The 23,087-nt window shown below is 40.6% G+C and overlaps 1 non-coding gene across 1 annotated transcript; it reads right to left on the bottom strand.

The window, feature by feature from the left end:
• Positions 1-14,874: 14,874 nt before the first annotated feature.
• On the bottom strand, positions 14,875-14,956 carry TRNAS-UGA (transfer RNA serine (anticodon UGA)). The gene has a single exon. It is a non-coding gene; the product is annotated as a tRNA-Ser (tRNA).
• Between the last annotated feature and the right edge of the window lie 8,131 nt (positions 14,957-23,087).

Raw genomic sequence — 23,087 nt, 5'->3', positions numbered from 1 at the left:
ATGTTAAAGTCATAACTCCTAGAATCTCTGAGTGAGACCTCATTTGGAAAATAGGGACTTTCCACATGAAATCAAGCAAAAATGAGGTCATTAGTCCTAATGCAATATGACTGGCGTGTCTTTATAAGAAGGGGGAAACTTATATGGCCAACTAATATTTGACAAGAAAGCTGTGAATACTCAATAGGAAAAGGATTGTTTCTTAGTAAATGGTGTTGGGAAAACTGGATGACTGCATGCAGAAGAATGAAATGGGATCTCTGTCTTATATCACTCACAAAAATGAACTTGAAATTGATTACAGATTTGAACATAAGACTTTCAACTGTGAAACTTCTGAAAGAAAATATGGGAAAGAAACTCCTTAACATTGATCTTGGCAATTATTTTTTGGATAGGACATTAAACACAAACAACAGAATCAAAAATAGTAACTGGGACTATGTCAAACTAAAAAGCTTCTGCTCAGCAAAAGAATCAATAAGATGAAAACATAACCTATAGGATGGGAGAAAATATTTGCAAGGCAATTCCTGATAATGAGTTAATATTCAAAATATGTAAAGAACTCCTATAACTTCAAAACCCCAAATAGGGACACCTGGTTGACTCAGCGGTTGAGTGTCGGCCTTCGGCTCAGGGTATGATCCTGGGGTCCTGGGATCGAGTCCCACATCAGGCTCCCTGTATGGAGCCTGCTTCTCCTTCTGCCTGTGTCTCTGCCTCTCTCTCTGTCTGTCATGAATAGATAAATAAAATCTTAAAAACAAAACAAAAACAAAAACCCAAATAATTCTGCTAAAAATGGGCAGGGGAACTGAATAGACAATTTTTCAAATCAGACATACAAATGGCCAACAGGTTAACACAAGACAGTATGCAGCATCACTAATCATTAGGGAAATACAAATTAAAACCCAATAAGCTATCACCTCACACCTGTTAGAATGGCTATTATAAAAAAGACAAAAGCAATAACAAGATTTGGTGAGGATGTAAAAAAAAAAAAAAGATTTGGTGAGGATGTGGTTAAAAGGAAAGTCTGATGCATTGTTGGGAATGTAAATTGGTACAGCCCTATGGAAAACAGTACAGGGGTTCCTCAAGATATTAGAAATAAAACTACCAGGGTGCTTGAGTGGCTCAGTCGGTTAAATGTCTGACTCTTGATTTTGGCTTAGGTTATGATATCAGGGTTGTGAGATTGAGCCCCAGGTCAGGCTCTGTACTGGGCATGGAGCCTGCTTGGGGTTCTCTCTCTGCAAGCCCCTCCTACCCTGCACACTCACGCGCATGCACTTTCTCTCTCTCAAAAAAATAAATAAAAAATAAATAAAATAAATAAAATAAATAAAATAAAACTAACATATAATCCAGCAATCCTGCTACTTTTGGGTGTATATCCAAAGGAAATGGAAACAAGATCTCAAAGAGGTATCTGCACTCCTATATTTATTGTAGCATTATTCACAACAGGCAAGATATGGAAACAACTTGTCTGTCAATAGATGAATGGATAAAGAAGTTATGATACACACACACACACACACACACACACAAACATAGAAATATGATTCAGCCATAAAAGTGAAGGAAATCCTGCCATCTCCAACACATGGATGAAACCTGAGGGTATTATGCTAAGTGAAATAAGTCAGATGAAGAAAGACAAATACTCTATGATATAATCCATATGTGGAATCCAAAAAAGCTGAACTCATAGAAACAGAGTAAGAGAGTGTTTACCAAGGCTGGGGGTGGAGGTGGGGGAAATGGGATGTTGGTCGAAAGGTACAAACTTCCAGTTTGTCTTATATAACTTATATAAGACAAATAAGTTAAAGGGAATCTAATATACCACAAGTAATTATAGTTAATAATACTGTATTGGGACCCCCGGGTGGCTCAGCGTTGAGCATGGGAGGAACCTGCTTCTCCCTCTGCCTGTGTCTCTGCCTCTCTCTGGGTCTCTCATGAATAAATAAATAAAATCTTAAAAAAATAATACTGTATTGTATACTTGACAGTTGTTAAGAGAGTAGATCTTCAAGGTTCTCACCACGAAAAAGAAATGGCAATTATGTGACATGATGGAGGTGTGAGTTAACACCCTGGTCGTAATCATTTTGCAACATATAGGTATATGAAATCAACACATTGTACACCTTAATCTTATGCAATTACATCTCCATGAAGACCAGGGAGGAAGAGGGGAGTTTGGACAGAGATGCATAGGGGGAATGCCACATGACTGGCAGAGGCGGAGACTGGAGTGACACAGGTACATGCCAAGGAACGCGGACAGCCGACCCCAGAGGTTGGGAAGAGGCAAGGAAGAAGTCTCCTTTCCAAAAAAAAAAAAAAAAAAGAAGTCTCCTTTCTAGTCTTCAGAGGGCGCATGACTCTGCCTATACTTTAATTTCTAGCCTCCAGAACTGTGGGAGAATAATTTTTTTAAGACAAGTCACCCAGTTTGTGGTTCTTTGTTATGGAAGTCCTGGGAAATTAATAAAAAATTAAAATAATAAATATCACCCACTTCCCTCTCTTAAACTCTTTTTTCCTTCTCTGCTTCCTCTTCCATCTTCATCTAAATACCTTCACTATGTGTCCACCTTGGGCATGATGCTCAGTTACTCTGAATAAAGAGAACAACTCAGAACTAAAAATCCAAGAGTGTGAGGTTGAGGTGGAAGTAAAGAAGGATGGATTTTCAGAAAACTAGACAAATGCATAAACTACCTCACCAATTTTATGCTGCTTCATCAGGCCCCCTTGCGGGGCCCCAAATAAACCATACTTCTCTGGGGGATGATGAGTTCCTTCTTCAGGCCAGAAGACCTATTTTTTGGTCTTGGCCATACCATTATCTAACCCGGAGATATTACTGGGCGAGTCGTAAAATATGACAGACTTCTTTTCTTCTCAGTAAAGCAAGGGGGCTGGGTTACTCCAGTAAACCTACCTTCCTTGTTTACCTTACACTGGCTCAGGGGCTCCTTTAGCACCTGAACCAACTTGTTCCTACTCTAGCAGGCATTTATCCCATTTGCCATTGGTTACCATTGGTCACTGCCACAGAATCATGAGCTCCTTGAGGCAGGGACCCTCTTGTTCAGCAGGGATCCCCTCACTGAACTTCTGGCTTCTCACTTAGTAAATGCTCAACAGAAGTAGCTTGCCACAACAATATTGCATTTATAGTAAATCTTTCAGAGTGGCTACCGAAGAAGTCATTTGATTGCATGTAACTGTTTTTAACTCTTCTCTGGACTCTGGCCGGTACCTCTCTTCCATATACTATTTGGGGATCAGTGTCTCCCCTCCCAGAGGCTCTATCTCACGGTGCTTGACATTAGTTCTGCACTTGGTACAATGCCCAAAACTGTGTCGAGGATAACGAAAGTGCTTCCCCGGGGTCGATTTTTCTGAGTGTGTCAAAAGTTTTGTGCTTTTTAGTGATGAGAGTTAAGCCTTACAATTGGTTTCAGAGAGGAAACAAGAAAGCGACAGAGTACTATCGATGTTTAACAAGGACTTGGAAGAAGGATTTTTCTTTGCTCAAGGGAAGACATCAGAACTACAGATATGCATGTAACAGTTGAAGCCCTGAAGAAAAATGAGCCAGAGGAAGCACTTCAAACGCATGCAGTTTGGTTTTTGCAGTGACTATAGAGTGAGGTCTTTCCTTGGGGGTGATTCCATTTCAGGAACAAGGAGGGTTTCACGATGCAAAGTTATCAGGTGACAAACGTGTAATCTGATATACAGTGACTTTTGCAGAATGAGACATTAAGACTGGCATTTTGGTGGACTAGTCTTACAAATTGCCTGGCTATTTCTTTACAAGGTGGTTTTTAGGATTGTTTCTATTCTAAACTTCTATGCTTCTTTGAGTGGAATCTTTTCTATTCCACTTCCAAAATAATTCAAACTGTGTTCTACCCAGACTAAAAAGTGTTGGAAAGTATGACAATGAAATGTAGAGTTTTCCTCCCAGCAATACATTCGCATGACCCCTAAAAAATGGTTCTTCAAATCTGTAAGGCCAAGTCACCATTCCTCAGATGGCCACAAGATGGCAGCTTTGGGCTAATGTAGGAGAAAGATTCTCCCAAGAAGCATTTGCTAGTTGCCGTGATGGTGCAAAAAAGACTCTAGACCTGGTTGTTTCTTTGCCTCTCCATTTTCACACTGCTTCCAAGTTTTACATAAGGCAGAGTCCTGGCTATTTCTGTTTGTCCCTCAGTCCCACCTTCTGCTGTCCTGAGCTGCAGAGGCTGGCCAGTTGCATTTGGTTAATGGGTAGGCCCAGCCAGGGAGCAGAGGGAGGGAGAAGAATGGGGAGATGCACCACCCCCTTGCAGGATCACCTTGAACCACTTGTGTCCCCTAAAAGGAGGTCGCTGCTCTTCTAGGGCAGCCCTCTTTTCAGAACTTTTCTTCTGGGTTCCAGTGGCTGCTCCTTCCTCTCTTAGGAATGGTGACAGCTCTTCTGTCCCTGTGGGTTCTCTATACCCTCTCCATTCCTTTGTAGATTGTTCACTAAACCCATATAGAAAAAAAGAAAAACTCACGTAGAATTGTCCTAAATTGAGTGTGCCTTCTGCTTCCTGCTGAGATAATGACTGATGCTATATTAATCACGCCTTTTTATTTTCTGCATTTCTGATGCTTTGGCCCATGAGACCTTACTAAACCTCCCTTGGCTAGCCAACTCCTAGAGACAGGAAACAATTCACCTGCTCTTGTGCCTCTTGTAAATACTATCAGTGTTTAAATCAATCCTGAGCCCACACCCTACCACCTCCTTCCTCAAGCTCTCACACTCAAGGTCACTATTCCCCTGCCCTTATCGCCCTGCCCCAGGGACAGGTACCAGATAAAAAGAGACAGCTCCTAGGTTTCAGAGCCTGCAGAAATCATTCAAACTAGCCAATCTTAAACCCACTTTATTTTGAAACCAAAATAAAGACTCTAGCCTGTATTACCCCCTTGCTCCAGACAGACCCAGTGCCTCCTGCATTGCCTCTGCTGTGTGGCATGCCCTCTCCTCTTGGGAGCTGTGACTAACGGACTTTCCTTTCAGTGGCAATCTTCTGATCTGTTGACTTCCTCATACCTGAATAATAATAAAACCTACATTTTATTTATTTATTTTTTAAAGATGGATTTATTTATTTATTTATTTATTTATTTATTTTTAAGTAGTCTCTACACCCAACATGGGACTCAAACTTACAATCCTGAGATCAAGAGTTACATGGTCCATCAACTGAGCCAGCCAGCCACCCCTAACACCTACATTTTATTTTTTAACTTAAATTAGTCAGCATATAGTATATCATTAGTTTCAGCTGTAGAGTTCAGTAATTCATCAGTTTCATATAACACCCAGGGCTTATCACACGACATGCCCTCCTTAATGCCCATCACTCGGCTACCCCATCCCTCTACCCACCTCCCTTCCTATGTTTGTTCCTACAGTTAAGAGTCTCTCATGGTTTGTCTCCCTCTCTGATTTCTTTCCATTCCTGTTTCCCTCCCTTCCCCTATGGTCCTTTGCACTGTTTCTTATATTCCACATATGAATGAAACCATATATTTGTCTTTCTCTGGTTGACTTATTTTGCTCAGCATATACCCTCCAGTTCCATCCACATTGATGTAAATGGTAAGATTTCATCCATTTTGATGGCTCAGTAATATTCCATTACATATATCCACCACATCTTTTTTTATTTATAAATTTATTTTTTATTGGTGTTCAATTTGCCAACATATAGAATAACACCCAGTGCTCATCCCTTCAAGTGCCCCCCTCAGTGCCCATCACCCAGTCACCCCCACCACCCACCCACCTCCCCTTCCACCACCCCTAGTTCATTTCCCAGAGTTAGGAGTCTCTCCTGTTCTGTCTCCCTCCCTGATATTTCCTGCTCATTTTTTCTCCTTTCCCCTTTATTCCCTTTCACTATTTTTTATATTCCCCAAATGAATGAGACCATACAATGTTTGTCCCTCTCCGATTGACTTATTTCACTCAGCATAATACCCTCCAGTTCCATCCACGTCAAAGCAAATGGTCCACCACATCTTCTTTATCCATTTTTATGTTGATGGACATCTCGGCTCCTTCCACAGTTTGGCTATTGTGAACATTGCTGCTATGAACATTTTGGGGTGCAGGTGCCCATTTGGAAGCATTTTCATATGCATATGTAGAAGCATAGGGGAAATGCCATATACTTAACTTAAAGAAAGAACACTATGGAAAGCATCTTTCTCTCTTCTTTCTTTCTTTCTTTCTTTCTTTCTTTCTTTCTTTCTTTCTCTTTCTTTTTTTCAAAGATTCTTTTATTTATTTATTTTTTATTGGGGAAAGTGTCTTTCAATTGACATCTTCTTTCATGAGATAGAAGCATAAAACCTACATTTTAAAACAGATCCCAGTGTTTTGATACTTTTATTATTTTTATAAAGTGACTAGTGCTCACCGGAATCTGACATTGCAGAAGGGTCATAACTAGGAAATGTTACAGCTGTGTGGTGGGTTTAAGCTGGAAAGATGAGAATCTCTATTTTTCCAGTGGCCAAACATCCCCCCCCACCATGAGAAATTCTCAAATGCTGTAGTAATAATAATAGATAATAAAAAAAGAGCGACTAAAAAATTGAAATATGAAGATATGGCCTCGTCAGCAGCAGGCTGGATGTTTTATAGAGACAATCTTGAGAAAAATGGTTAGAGGGATTTTGTTTTTGCTTTTGTTTTTAAATGAAGCTTAAATAGCACTGGGGGGAAAACAAAGAATAATTTAGAAAGACATTCTACGTGAAGGTGGTATTGATATATTAATATATGTTAGAAAAGAGTGGCTCAGGAAGCATCAATCTGCCTGAGCAGCGGTCATTTTTCAAGCCTGGATGAATGTAAATGAAAATCAAATTGTCACAAGTAGATCTGAACGATATATTGTCTAATTTTCATGGCAAAAAGAAGAACAAGGAAAGTAATAGATAAGAGTGTCTGTGAACCTCTTTGCCTGAATTTTAGAAATAAATTCATTTCTAACAAGAATCCACCCTCAAGTCAGTCTTGCAAAGGCATTGGGACTGTGCCATATTAACGTAAGTACTGAAAAAAATCCAAGTCATACATCTCACCCCTGAAGGGTTTGGCAAGTAGAAGCAGTAACTAACTGACAGTTGGTCCCGTGGACCTCCCATCATTCTCTTTCCTTATAAGTAACCTTTGTCATTATGCAGCGAAGGTTCCATACCTGCATTCCTTGTAATCCAGACTTTGTTGCTCTTTTTTATGGCCAAAGGCAGTGAATTCTACACCCTAAGAGCATTTGAGTAAGCAGAGGCTGTGGTCACAGGAATTATTACTGAAGCATCTTGAACTGTTAATAAAAATTCTATGAAGTCCAGTAGTTTCTAGAATATGGAGATAAGGACAGAGAGGAGACAGGAAGAGGAAGAAAAGAGTTTCCAAGAACTCACTCATTTGAGATGATACAAGGTCAATGAGCACTTTCACTTTTGCCCCTTCCTTTTTCCTGGAAATAGAATAGATTAGCAGAGAGGAGAGCTTCTTCTTTCTTTCTAGGGCATTTGTTTGTACTATACTACTATACTTTTATTTATTATCCTTTTCAGTTTTATTGAGGTTAGCTTATGTTTTTAGTGATCACAGTGGTCGGCCACTGTGATTTCTTGTGCCCAATTCCTGATACTTGCACAAAAGGCCTGACTCCTTTCTCTCAATTCTGCATGATGGTAGATGACTGGGACTAAGATCCCTGCTTTAGAAAATGTCATGGATACAAGATTTTCTTTGAAACATTTTTTTCCCGTAAAATCAAAAGATTGGAAATAATTTTAATTATCATAAATAGGGATTTGGTTAAATAAGTCATAGTCTTTTTATTCTGAGGCAGTGAGCTCTAGCTGCTGAGGGCATTTCAGTTAGCAGAGGCCATTTTTAATGAGAAAGCTCTTTATACAGAAAGATGTTCAGGATATATTTTAAAATAACAAAGGAAGGTTCAGAACATTTTGTATAGTATGCTAACGTGTGTATAAAAGCTATGTATATTCTTGCATGTACATAAAGAAGGCATAGAAATAAATGATGAGAAACTGGTAATTGGTGGTGCACCAGACGTTGGTGGCAGGAGGACAGGGGGAGGAGGGAGTCATTGTGATTTTGAATCATGAAAATATATTATCTGTTCAGTAAGCAAATTAATATGATATAATTAAAAATTGGGATGGGGCACCTGGTTGAGCTCAGTGGTTGAGCATCTGCCTTTGGCACCAGGTGTGATCCTGGGGTCCTGGGATCAAGTCCTGCATTGGGCTCACTGTAGGGAGCCTGCCTCTCCCTACGTCTCTGCCTCTCTCTGTGTGTCTCTGTGTCTCTCATAAATAAATAAATAAAATCTTAAAAAAAACTGGGATGAACTGGAGTTGGAAGAAGGAATTTAACACAGGCTGGGAAATGATATTTGTAAAACCAATAATGAACTATAAAAGGCATAAAGCCCCGCTAGGAGAGAATGTCAAAGTAACCCCAAGCCTCCGAGAGAAGGGCCTCATAAAGTCCTGAACATGTCCCTGGCCAGAGCCAGCTCTGGGCAGCTTTGTACATCAACTCCCAGGGAACTTGCTCAGTTCAGAGAGACAGTCCAGCTCAGAGACACAATAAAGCATAGAAAGTTCCACTCCAGTAACATGAATTAAATAGCCTCTTTTATTTCTGTCCAGTGGCTCCCTCAGGATAATCCCAAATATCTTTATGAAGGACCTGCTCTGGGTAAAGAGGAAGTTAAGTAACAGCCTGCGATCTCATCTTCCGCTCCTCAGCAGCACACTAGCTGTGACCTGTTTTAAGAGTTAAGTGAGATAATGTATGTCAAGCACTTATCACAGTGCCTGGCCTATGGTTGGAGCTCAGAAAATGGCGTGAAGTGTCTCCACTAATGTATGTGTCTTAACATCTGGGAGATTAGTACCTTTTATATGGACACTGTATATTCTCATCTCTTGGAATGACTTGTGCTGTCAGGTAAATTGTGTCTAAAGTTCCCTCACTGGACAAATATTCTGAGAATCTTGTCTTAGATGAATATGTTTGGGATATTTCCTAAAAGTCTTTGGGGACAAATGTGGTGTGAAGGAACAAAGGACTCTGGAATGGGACCAGGGGACTTATGAGTTAACCAGGTGAAGGCTGTGGACTACCTCAGTACCCATGTGAACTTACCAACCCTCACTCTTCTCTATCCAAACAGCAGAGAGTATAAAGAGCATAAAGCCCATGGGCGATGTTCTCTGTCACTGGAGTCTTCTGAATGGCCTAGAGATGTCAAAGGAGACCTGGCCTTACTCTCATGCCTCCTGAGGCAGCCCAGTGCCAGAAAAAGCAGTGAAGGTAAATCTAAGTCTATCACATCCCATCCTTAGGTCTCAGAGTCCAATCTCTGAAAGTGTGTCCCCAGACCTAACACAGATCAGTAGATGTCAGGGAGAGTGGAGAGGAAATGGAAATAACTCACTTCCCATGACATCCAATCTATTAGCTTGGGTGAACCTGACTGATCAATTTTGTGTAGGTTGGGAAGGAATCTAGTCTTTAGAATAAGAGCTGAAAGCTCCTAAGTTTTTTTTTTTTTTTTTTTTTTCCATCAGTGCTTCAAATAGAACACGTCATCTGAAAATTCCAGTATTGGAACTTCCATCTCTTTAACTCTGCAGGGGCTAGGGTTAGCTATCTCTACTAGTTGTTTGTATTCTAGTATGTAGAGAGGGCCCAAGAGCAGGTGTTCTTGGGAACATGGAACACTGGAGAGCAAGACCTCCAAAAGTGGACCTGGAGGGCTTGTCAAAACCAGAGGGACTTGGAATACAAGCTTTATACGTGTCCTATGCCAGCCGTGTCTCTCAATCCCTTTTCCACTGCCTCACTACACAACAATGCCTCCATTAATGAAACCTCTGGGGATGAAATTCCTTTACAATGAACATGATGTGTTAAAACAAAATAACAGCTTCATAAATCACACTAAACAGTACTGCAATATATCAGGTGGCTTAGCTGCAATATTCCCACTGATCTATGCAGTCAGAGCACAAATCTCTTCAGGCACAGTTTTGATTCATCTCCCAAAGTTGAAGGAAAGCAGAGTCTACCCACCCTCACTAGAGACTCTATTTCCCAGTACTTCAGGTATTCTGAGACCTCTTGCTCTCTGACTTTCCCAGACACAAAATTTGTTCAACAAAATTATTTATTGAGGGCTCATTAAATACAAGATAAGGAGATCTAGTGGTTAAATGCACATACACAATACACCCCATACACATGTTCACACGCAAGGAGAAACCAAGCAAATATTCATACTAATGTAATACATAGTATGGTAAATGTTGTGAAAAAAAAAAAAAGAGAGAGAATAAAATGGTATGGAATCACATAAGAAAGGGACCTGACCAATTTAAAGGGGAGGATGACATTGGAACATGTGTTAAAGTCCTAAGCTGAGAAAGAGTTTGGTTTCTTCAAGGAACTAAAAGAAAGGACAATACATTTGGCTAGAGAACGAATGGGAGATACCTAATAGGTGTGCTGGTTGGATCACTGGAAGGCATGGATTCATGCTAAGGATTTTAGTCTGTGTTAAGAGCACATGGGAATCCCCAGAAGGGTTTTCAGGAGGCAGGTTATAAGATCAAATGTGCATTTTAAAGAAAAAAAAATTTTAATGGACAACAGATTGAAAGAGAGGAAGAATGGAAGACAAGAGACTGAGAAGTAGTGGAAGGAGTGGGGGAGGTCATTTGATTTAGACTGGGTGATAGAGGTAGATTTGGAACACAGTGGATTCTGAGTATACTCTGGGCAAACTTACTGGCATTTGAGTAGGATAGGAAATGTGGTGAAGAACAGGGAGTATCAGGGTGAGTCCAAGTGGGTGTGTCCAGATCCATGGCTGGAGATGCCACTAACTGGGTGAAGAACATGGAGAAGGACTTGGATTTAGAAGGGAAGGAATGATTATGAGTTCTGCATTTGAAAAAATTCACCTTAGTCTATTTACATTTAAAACCTTTGGATTCTGGGAAGTTTCAGGATTTATCTTTTATTTATACAAGTGAGTAGAGAAACATTTAGAGAAAAAGGAGACTTCGGTGTCATATTTATAACCTCCTCTGCCTTCTAAGGGGAGGCTTTGATGGCTGGGCACACTGATGCCAATGCACAGAGAATTGCTCTGTGCCATAAAAAAGTGAAAAAGTTGAGATCTGAAGGGGCAATTTCAGGATCATGCATTTTGTAAAGCTGGATTGGAGAAAGCAGGCTCCAGGGGACACACAGGAATGTGAAGGGGTTAGAGGACTCGGGAGAAGAGAAACATGGAAAAGAGAAGTCAAAGTAGTGTCCTTCCTCTGAGGAATGCACTGCAGAACCTCTTCCACATCTCCCCTCTAAAATCCGCCATGGATTTTCCTCTCTCTGATTCTCTGTCATGGAGAGAGCTAAGATCGGGTTATATGGAGGCCAGAGTGAAAGTGAACCACTCTCAGGGAAATGGGCATGGGAGTTGACCCATGGAGAGGAAGGTGGTGCAGGTGCTTTTGCTTCCTGGCTCAAATCTGCTCTTTTAGTGCTAGAAGACAAGGGAATGGAAGAAAAAGTAAAAGAAGGTGAGGCAAAAATAAGAAAAGGGAAGGCAAGTAGGGATATACTGTTTTTTAAATATTTTATTATCTATTCATGAAAGACACAGAAAGAGAGGCAGAGACATAAGGCAGAGACATAAGGCAGAGGGAGAAGCAGGCTCACGGCAGGGAGCTTGATGTGGGACTTAATCGCCAGGCCTCAGGATTACTGACCTGAGCCAAAGGCAGACGCTTAACTGCTGAGCCACCCAGGTGCCCCCATTGTTGGGGTTCTGTTCTCTCTTCTCTTAAAAATTTTCTGAGAGGAGGATACTATATATTAACTCATAGACAAAGATTAATGTCTCTCAAGAGGAAAATGGCTGTTGTCCTCCTCCATCCCCTTTTCTGGGAGATTCTTAGGGCAGAGGGTGGTTTTGTGTGCTTAACTTGCATATTTATTTAGCTCTTCACCCCAAATTTATTGAGTGTCTTTTCTGTGCCAGGCAGGCTATGAAGATGAGAGACACGACCCCTTTATATATTTGCAGGGAAATAGCACTTAGTGGGGAGACAGGCAACCAGACAGAAATATTTCAACATGGTCTTTGCTATAATAGGGAATAGGAGAATATAAAAGGGTCTTATGAGTCAGCCTGGGGGATTGCAGGAATGCTTTACCCCCAAGATGATACTTGAAAAGAAAACATGAGTTTCTATCAGGTGATGGTGGGGTGAGGAGGGAAGATAGATCTGCGGTTGGGGGGGGGAGGGGAAGCCTGGGGCTGATTTAAGCAGAAAACTTACTGTAAGGATTTTGAATAGTTCATAGAATTACCAGGGAGGCTGCAAAGCTACTTTTGGAGAATGGGAGAGGAGTAAGGCACAGTCCAAGATCATTTCAGAATGACACCACAAAACCAGTCTGGTATAGACAGTAGTGTCACTGATGCTGAACCAATTGTAACCTTGGCCCTGCAGCTGTTAGTAATGCTTGTGGTTGCCACCAAGGCCTCTGCTTATCACCAGGTTGGATCCTCACCCTCCCTGCCTCTTTGCATTAATGACTCTGGTCTCTGGTTGAAAGTTGCAGGTGGGCACATCTGATTGCTTCCCTAGCTCCGAGGTTAATCCTGAAAAGTAAATATGTGTTTTTTTCAGCTTCTATGATGGGGCAGGAGGATGGATTGCAGCCTCATACCTAGATTCAAAAAGAGAGAAAGTCCTCTAACTAGAAGGGGAGTTCAAATGATGGGCGGCCCTATTTTCCTAATGAGGGGAGAAGGATGAAGGCAAGAGAAAAATATCCCAGGTACTTGTATGTGAATATGTAGAAAGGTTCAAAGGCATGACCTAGCATGCAGTGCTGGGAGGCCTGCTAATAACTCAAAAGGAGAAGGGAGACAGGGAAGGGGGCTGGGAAGGCAGAGAGGGGGACTTGTTTTGAAGGCTTTATGCCTACATGTTTGACTTCCCAGTTAGAGGGGTGTGGGTGTGGCAGATTCAGTTAGTTATCCACTCAGTATCCATGTGTCTTCCTTACCTCTGAAAATTCCAATTTTGATTTGGGTAGCTCTATACTCAGCTAGAGTTCTTTGTAGCTAGTGACAGCCATGTTACACAGTTCAAGTAAACGAGACACAAACTGAGGGTTCTTGTCTCTTCCTTTCCTAGCTGAACAGATGTGAGCTCTGGAGGTATAGCAACCATCTTAGGGTGAAGAGACAACAAGCAGGGGACCAGGCCTATGCATTAAAATGGCAGAACAAGATGATAGAAAGAGCGTTGTTCCCTCTGTCATCTGAGACTTGCCTACTTCCTGATTTCTTGAGACACGCCCTGTGTGTTTTTAAGTCACTAGAGTTGGATTTTCTGTTATTTGCAGCTGAAATGTGATCCTGACTGAAAGAGGGAAGGAGACCAGCTAGGAAGCCAATACAGCCATTGAGAAGTGACTTCGATGAGGGGGCCAGAAGAGGTAGGATTGGGCAGAGAGGATGGATTGAAGATGTGGATATGGTAAGTGTATATGTTCAGCCAGGTGTCACATGGGATGGGGGCAATGTGTGTGGAATCTCCTTCAGGCACCACAGAAAACTATCCCCAGCATTGAGATGTTAGGGAACTCCATAAGAGCACCTGGAAAGCCTGGAGTGGGAGGAAGATTGTGAAAGTGGGTGAAAAGGAGCAGGAAGGGGATGTGTACAGTCTCAAAGACTAACCTCCTACATTCTTTTATTATTAAAAAACACTCAGTCAAAATAAAAATTTTAGAAAACTCAGTTAAGCAAAAATGTATCTGTTAAAAATATTAAAATCTTCCCAGATTCCACTACCCAGAGATATCTAATGCTAACATTTTGATTATTTCTTTCCAGCCACCATTCAGTCTTTTCTCCCATTCATTCCACAAAAATGATTCTATAGATAGTTTTACAAAAATGTGATTTTATATATTGTTTTCCAGTCTGTGCAACATTTTGCATTTGGCAAAACTGAGAAGGTCTTTTCTGGTCATCACTGTCATTTTAGTGGCCACATGCAGTGTTCCATTCTGTGGATGTATCTGTCATGCTTTAGAAGTCACACTTTTAAACATTCTTATTTCCCATCTTCCTACCACTTTTGGATACAGTGGGGGGAACTGTTGATGTTGATTCTGGCATTGTAGAAGAAGTAGCTTTAGCCTTGGCATCAGGTTTGTTTTTTTAAATTTTTAAAAGTTTTTATTTTAATTCCAATATAGTCCACATACAGTGTTTTGTTTCAGGTGTACGATACAGTGATTCAACACTTCCATACATCACCCTGTGCTCATCTTTTTAACCCATCCCCTCATTTGCTATCAGTTTTAATATGATAGCTTGTTTGGGCTGTGATAGCTACAAAAATTGCGCCAGTATTTATTTTTATTTTGCCAACTTTTTTTTTTTTTTTTTTTCACATTGAGGAACAGAATTCTAAAACCATCACCTTGCCAGTTAGGACAAAGGAGGATTTTTGTTTTTTCCCTTTAGCGTAAACTGTGTACCTTTGCAGCACTCACATTTAATGGCTTTTCTTTCTTTTTTTTTTTTTTCTTTAACATATTAAACGTCTCTGTAGGTGAGCCATTAAGCCAGCAGGAAGGGAATGCAGCAGTTAGAGCAAGGACTATTACTTAATAGCATATATTGAAAAAGGAAAAGAGAAGCCACCCGCTTCCGCAGCGAGCAGGGTTCGAACCTGCGCGGGGAGACCCCATTGGATTTCAAGTCCAACGCCTTAACCACTCGGCCATCGCTGCCACGGAGGCGAGGGAAACGCAGAGACACTTTAGTGCAATGCGTGCGCGCAGGCGCGCCACGGCCACCAAAGGGCGGAGCCGCCAAACTCCCCAGCTCGGTTCAGAGCCGTCAGGGGCCGTCCGCTCGAATTGCGTGAGGAATACCGTGAAAACAGAAGTTAACAGAAACTCCCTTAAGTAGTTTAAACTCCTCTAAGTAGAAGGTCTGGGAAACCTTTCTTCCCTTCGCTGAGCTCCGAAAATCGCAAAGTTGCTTGCCTAGTGGTGGCGGACCTGGTTTTTGCCCTCCCACTTCCTCGTTAGGTAATGGAGATTAGCCGTGAAACAAAGACCTATCCTATTCAGTGCTGCGGGCCTGCGCTCTGGAAAATTTCCGCCTTTCCGTGGGGGTGGCCGTGAGCCCTCGTCTTTGTGCGCAGGGGAGGGAGACGCGAGGGGCCGGGCCGCCGTCTGTGGCTTCTGCTGCCCGAGCCCCTCCCGGGCGGTCCTCTTCCATTCTTCCCCCGAGGGCCCTTTTCCTGCTGAGCCCTGCGGCGAGAAACCGGGCTCTAGGTGTGGTCTCAGCTCTCTCAAGTATTGAGGAGCCTTGCACGTGGTTTGAGAATCAAGTTCTGCGTATTAGGTCTGCTTTCTACCTTTAAATACCATGAGTCTTCTCCCTTGCAAGCGCTAGATCCTATTTTTGAGCTAACTCCGTTAACGTTCTCAGAACCGGCGGGTCCGGACTACGACTCGGGAGACGGGCTCAGCGCGGCGGGCTCCGGGGCGCATGCGCAGCCGCTTCCCCGCGCGCGCGGACCCTCCCGTCCCTCCCACCCCTCACCTCCCCCACCCCCCACCTCCCACCTCCCACCTCCCACCTCCCACCTCCCACCTCCCCCCTGCAAGTTCTAGCTGTTGATGCACGATTTGGGTTAAAAAAAAAAAAAAGGAACCTTTCACAACATTTCTAAATTTCTTTTAAAATTCAAACTTTTACAATTCTAAAACTGTTCCTGGAAAGAAACTTCACCATCTAATCTCCCAGTGTGAAATCAGGTAGATGTGGTCTATGTACACAATGGAATATTACTCAGCCATTAGAAACGACAAATACCCACCATTTGCTTCAACGTGGATGGAACTGGAGGGTATTATGCTGAGTGAAGTAAGTCAGTCGGAGAAGGACAAACATTATATGGTCTCATTCATGTGGGGAATATAAATAATAGTGAAAGGGAAAATAAGGGAAGGGAGAAGAAATGTGTGGGAAATATCAGAAAGGGAGACAGAACATAGAGACTCCTAACTCTGGGAAACGAACTAGGGGTGGTGGAAGGAGGAGGGCGGGAGGTGGGGGTGAATGGGTGACGGGCACTGAGGGGGCACTTGACGGGATGAGCACTGGGTGTTATTCTGTATGTTGGTAAATTGAACAACAATAAAAAATAAATTTATTAAAAAAATAAAAGAAAAAAAAAAAAGAAATCAAGTAGGCAAATCCTTGCCTTCTGGAAACCTGAATGGCAAGGGACTCACGATGGGTGAATCTTCTTGAGACCTTTCAACACCGTTTCTCAGACCGAAATTATGGTGCTGAGGGTCTAAACTGATTTAATTGCGGAAGGGGAACAAAATACTTAAGAATTATATGAATTTTTTTTTTTATCTGGTTTGGGATTGTTTTTAGACTTTTTATCTTTTGTTTTTCATTTTGGCAAGGCCACAGGAACGGTCCCAGTTTCTCTATGACTACCATACGGGAACAGAGTTATTTCCAACGATCCCAGGCATAAATTTTATCATATATGTGAACTTTATTTAGCACTTTTCCAGTAGAGACTATCCAAGAAGAAATAGATTTCTGTTCTTTAATCCTTTTCTTGGATTCTACATGTACTCTGAGATAACCTATCATCTAATTATACTGTTTCATTAGTTGTATCTTGATTTGGAAATCTTTAAATTTTTTTTTTTTTTTTTCTGTGGAGTTGAATGATAATATTCACTGGAAGTTGTTTCTCTTCCTTAACCCCCCTTCCCCTCTTAGGAATTCTCCTGATTTGCTTAAAAGCTTGACAGCAGGGACCGCGGGCTGGCTCAGCGGCTGGACGTCTGTCTCCAGCTCAGGGCCTGATCCCCAGGTCCTGGAATCGAGTCCCACATGGGGCTCCTCACAGGGAGCCTGCTTCTCCCTCTGCCAATGTCTCTGTCTCTCATGAGTGAATGGATAAAATCTTTAAAAAAAGAAAAGAAAAAAAAAGCTTGATAGTAATGGGAATTGATTATGGTTAAAATAGTTTAACCAAAAAAAATCTCAGAAGGTTTCATGCTCATTTTCTGGTTTAATTTTGGGGGAAGGGGAAGACTGCAAAGGCAAAGAATCTATTATAAAGTAAATGTGTATTTGGTGAGAATGACCGTGATTAATTTTTTTTTTTGCAAAATTTCAGAAGTGAAACATCTGCATTAATGTTTGATTTTCAGCTTGCTTGAGCTAATAAATGAAATTGCCTTTTTTTCTGATTTATCATATTGCAAAAATGAGCCAAGAGATAAAATTATGATAGGTTTTCAAAAAGTGTGAATTTACAAATGAATTCTTTTAGATGCAATCTTAGGTCTTTAGCATTACTGTGTAATGCAGTGAGTGGCAGCTAAGGGAAAAAAATACATGGGTCCAATGTAATTATAACAAATGTATTATGATTCATGACAGTAACATCATAAAACATTGATTTTCAACCATGAACATTTTACTCTGTAAAGATCCCCTGGTGATTCTGATTGCCTTCTCCTCTTTACTAACCTCAGATTCTTTTATATGGTAGTTTATAGTAAGCTAATTTGGTGTGGAAGGCAAGTATCTTGTGGCTTTCTTTAAAAACCTTTCTCGGGAGTGAATGGGTGACGGGCACTGGGTGTTATTCTGTATGTTAGTAAATTGAACACCAATAAAAAAAAAAAAAAAATAAAAACCTTTCTCGGTATTGCTTTCAGAGGCAGAATACTGAGGGGGATGGGGCATGTGTTTAGGAGCAGATGGATTCTTTTTATAGCAATCACAATTTATTTTGAATTATTTTGGTGGTTTTATTTTTGAATTAAAAAAAAATCATAGTTTTAATGTTGGAAGAGACATTAAAGCTAGTCCAATACAGACAGACAGGAAACTGTGGTCCATGAATGGTTTGCCCAAGGTCATGTAACTAATTAATGGTAGATTCAAGACTGTAATTAGTTGTATTAGTGCAGTGTTCTTACTAGATTTGGACACCTTCATGTATTCTTTGTTAGTCTCTGGTCCAGTGGATTTACCCCAAAGATATAGATGCAATGAAACGCCGGGACACGTGCACCCCAATGTTTATAGCAGCCATGTCCACAATAGCCAAAATGTGGAAGGAGCCTCGGTGTCCATCGAAAGATGAATAGATAAAGAAGATGTGGTCTATGTATACAATGGAATATTACTCAGCCATTAGAAATGACAAATACCCACCATTTGCTTTGACGTGGATGGAACTAGAGGGTATTATGCTGAGTGAAATAAGTCAATCGGAGAAGGACAAACATTATATGGTCCATTTATTTGGGGAATATAAAAAATGGTGAAAGGGAATAAAAGGGAAAAGAGAGAAAATGAGTGGGAAATATCAGAGAGGGAGACAGAACATGAGGGACTCCTAACTCTGGGAAACGAACAAGGGGTGGTGGAAAGGGAGGTAGGTGGGGGGTGGGGGTGACTGGGTGACGGGCACTGAGGTGGGCACTTGATGGGATGAGCACTGGGTGTTATGCTATATGTTGGCAAATTGAACTCCCAATGAAAAGAAATTAAAAAAAAAAGGAAAAGAAAACAAACAAAATAAGACACAAGAAAAAGAATATCTTGGGCAATAAAAAATTATTTTAAACAACAACAACAACAAAAAAGTCTCTGGCCCAGTGGCATGTAGATAAAGAAGTGGGTATATATAGCCGTAGACAGAGGCAATAGTAGGGGAGAGTTGTGAGTTGAAATTTAAAGGCCTATGAGATGTCAGATATCGCATATATTGTGGCAGGTGAGTTCTGATTCTTTTTTATTCCAGTATCCATCCTCTCAACTGACGATGATGCTTCAGTTGTGCTTAAAGAGGACCGCTCCTCTTCGATTGGATACAGCTTTTCTTCAGCTGTTAATCAAGATATCTCACCCTCTTCTGGTCAAGGGGTAGGGGTAGGCATGTGACTTACATTGTTTTTTGGTTGCTACATAACAAATTACAACAAGTTTAGTGCCTTAAAGCAACATGAATTTATTATATCGCAGTTTCTGTGTGTCAAGAATGTGCTCATGGGTGTGGTCATGGGTTGACTGGGTTGTCTGTTCAGGGTCTGACCAGATCTCAAGGTGATGACAGGGACTTTGATCTTATCTAAGGTTTGGGGTCCTCTTCCAAGATCACTACTTGTTGGCTGTCAGTGGAGGACCACTCAGCTGCTAGAGGCTGTCCCTTATCATGTGGCCATCATAAGAATTACTCTCTAGTTTATTCCAGTGGAGTTTTATGAAATATAAGGTAATCACAGAAGTGACTATTGCACCATGTTCACAAATCCAGCTCAAGTAAGAGGGATTTTATAGGGTGAATACATTTAGCTGGGGGCAGGGATCTTGGGGGCATCTTAGAATCCTGCCTACCACATAACTCAAGCTGGGCCAATCCCATCATCTCTAAATCCCCGTTCTTTCTGTTACACAATTGTATTTTTATGGACATCCCACACCAAACACATACATAGTAATCAATGAGAGGTGATCAGAGTCTGGAAATTTTACTTTGGCTGCCTTATGTGCTTTTGTACCTCATTTGAAAGAAATAGAGTTGGCAACAACTGCAGAATTTTTAGTCTTAGCCATCCTTCAGGGTTCTTGAATTTAATCCTGTGCTGATTGCAGAATAACTCTAGCTATCCATTTTAGACAATTTATGTAAGAGGACTTAATTCAGGTTGGTCAAAAAAATTTACTAAGTTGTTGGCAACAAAACCCTAATGAAGGTTTAGCTGGTAAGCTACAGGTATCATGAAAAATAATGGAAATATGGAATTGCTGCATTGTGAATGACTGTACATTTGAAGCCTAAGCAATTAATTGGGGGTTGCTTTATAGTCATTATGTTACTTACACATATATATTTGAGGAAGACTAGAGATATATATCTTACTCAGCATAGCACAACTTATTTATGGGATTTTCCTACCTACTTGGTCCCCTAATGCCATGCCAATTAAGAATTAAGAAATAGAATCAAGACAAATGGAATAGTCTTTTCTTTTTCTTTTTAAAGATTTTATGTATTTATTCATGAGAGACACACAGAGAGAGAGAGAGAGAGAGAGGCAGAGACACAGACAGAGGGAGAAGCAGGCTCCATGCAGGGAGCCTGACATGGGACTCAATCCCCATCTCCAGGATCAGGCCCTCGGCTGAAGGCAGTGCTAAACTGCTGAGCTACCCGGGCTGCCCTCATTTTCTTTCTTTTTTTTTTTTTTATTAGAACAGAACTTTATTGGTGGCATCAGGATTTTTAAAAATGGTATTAGACTTTAAAGTATGCAATAAATTTGATATATTAATAGTTTTTTAGAGTTTTTAATCACCCAATGTTCATCATGACAAGTGCATTCCTTAATACCCATAACCTATTATACCTGTCCCCCCAACCAATTTCCCTTGGTAACCATCAGTTTTTCTCCCTAGTTAAGAGTCTGTTTCTTGGGCAGCCTGGGTGGCTCAGCGGTTTAGTGCTGCCTTGGGTCCAGGGTGTGATCCTGGAGACCTGGGATCAAGTCCCATGTTGGGCTCCCTGCATGGAGCCTACTCGTGTCTCTGCCTCTCTCTCTCTCTCTGTGTCTCATGAGTAAATAAATAAGATGTTTTTAAAAAAGTGTCAATAAAATTGATGCATGGAGCCTGCTTCTCTCTGCCTGTGTCTCTGCCTCTCTCTCTCTCTCTCTCTCTGTCTCTCATGAATAAATAAAATATTAAAAAAAAAAAAGAGTCTGTTTCTTGGTTTGTCTCTCTCTCTTGCTCTTTTCCCCCCTTTGCTTATTTGTTTTGTTTCTTAAATGATGTATATGAATGAAGTCATTCATTCATTAAGATGTCATTCATTCATAGATATGTCATTTGTAAATATCTTCTCCTATTCCATAATTTGTCTTTCAGTTTTGTTGATTGTTTCCTTTGCTGAGCAGCTTTTTACTTTGATGTAGTCCCCAATAATTTATTTTGCTTTTATTTCCCTTGCCGTAAGGAACCTATTTAGAAAAAAGCTGCTATGGTTACTGTCAGAGAATTACTGCCTTTGCTCTCTTCTATGATTTTTATGGTTTTAAGTCTCACATTTAGATCTTTAATCTATTTTGAGTTCATTTTTGTGTTTGGTGTAAGAAAGTGGTTCAGTTCTATCTTTTTGCTTGTAGCTGTCTGGTTTTCCCAACACCATTTGTCAAAGAGATTATCTTTTATACATTGGAGAGTCTTTCCTGCTTTGTTGAAGATTAATTGACCATATATGTGGGGGTTTATTTCTGGATTTTCTTTTCTGTTTTCCATTGATCTATATGCCAGTAGCATACTGTCTCGATGCCTACAGCTTTGTAATTTAACCTGAAGTCTGGAATTGTGATGCCTCTGGCTTTGCTTTTCTTTTTCAAGATTGCTTTGTCTATTCAAGGTCTTTTGTGGTTCCATACAAATTTTAGGATTGTTGTTTCTAGTTCGTGAAAAATGCCATTGGTATTTTCATAGGAATTGCATTAAATTATGTAGATTGCTTTTGGTAGTACAGACATTTTAACAATATTTGTTCTTCCAATCCATGAACATGGAATGTCTTTCCATTTCTTTGTGTTGCACTCAATTTATTTCATCAGCATTTTATAGTTTTCAGAGAATAGGTCTTTGATTAGGTTTATTCCTAGTTATCTTATTATTTTGGTGTGATTGTAAATGGGTTCGTTTTCTTGATTTCTCTTTCTGCTGCTTCTTTATTGGTATATAAAAATGCAACAGATTTCTGTATGTTTATTTTGTATATTGCATCTTTACTGAATTTGCTTATCAGTTCTGGTAAGTTTTTTGGTGGAGTCTTCTGGGTTCTCTATATATAGCATCACGTTATCTGATAATAGTGAAAGTTTTACTTCTTCCTTACTGATTTGGATGCCTTTTATTTCTTTTCTTGGCTGACTACTGTGGCCAAGACTTTCAGTGTTATGTGAAATAAAAGTGCTAAGAGTTGATGTCCTTGTTTTGTTCTTGATTTTAGGGGAAAGTTTTTTCCCAATTGAGGATGACTGTTAGCTGTGGGTTTTTCATAGATGGCCTTTATTATGTTGATGTATGTTCCCTCTAAACCTACCTTGTTGAGGGTTTTTATCAATAATGGATGTTGTACTTTGTTAAAGGTTTTTTCTGCACCATTGAAAATTGAAGTGATCATATGGTTCTTATCCTTTCCATTATTGATGTGATGTATCAATCATGTGATTGATTTGCCAATATTGAACAACCTTTGCAACTCAGGAATAAATTCCACTTCATTGTAGTGAGTGATTTTTTCAATATATTGTTGAATTTGGTTTGCTGATATTTTGTTAAGGAATTTTATACCTATGTTCATCAGAGATACTGGTTTGTAGTCTCCCTCTCTCTTTGGTGGTGTCTTTTCTGGTTTTGGTATTAGGGTAGTGCTGACTTCATAGAATGAATTTGTAATTTTTCCTTCATTTTCTATATTTCAGAATAGTTAGAGAAGAATAGGTATTAACTCGTCATTAAATGATTGGTAGAATTCACCTGTGAAACCATCTGGCCCCGGGCTTTTTTTTTTTTTTTAAAGATTTTTATTTGTTTATTCATGAGAGACATACAGAGAGAGGCAGAGACCCAGGAAGAGGGAGAAGCAGGTTCCATGCAGGGAGCCCGATGTGGGACTCGATCCCAGGACCCTGGAATTGCACCCTGAGTCAAAGGCAGATGCTAACTGCTGAGCCACCTAGGCGTCCCAGGCCCTAGACTTTTGTTTGTTGGGAGTGTTTGGATTACTGATTCCAGTTTCTTTGCGGTAACTGGTCTATTCAAGATTTGGTATGTGTT

Source organism: Canis lupus, chromosome 4 (assembly GCF_048164855.1).
Source record: "Canis lupus baileyi chromosome 4, mCanLup2.hap1, whole genome shotgun sequence".
NCBI classification, from domain to species: domain Eukaryota; kingdom Metazoa; phylum Chordata; class Mammalia; order Carnivora; family Canidae; genus Canis; species Canis lupus.
Note: the sequence above shows the minus strand (reverse complement) of the source record. Positions and strands in the feature narration are given on the sequence as shown.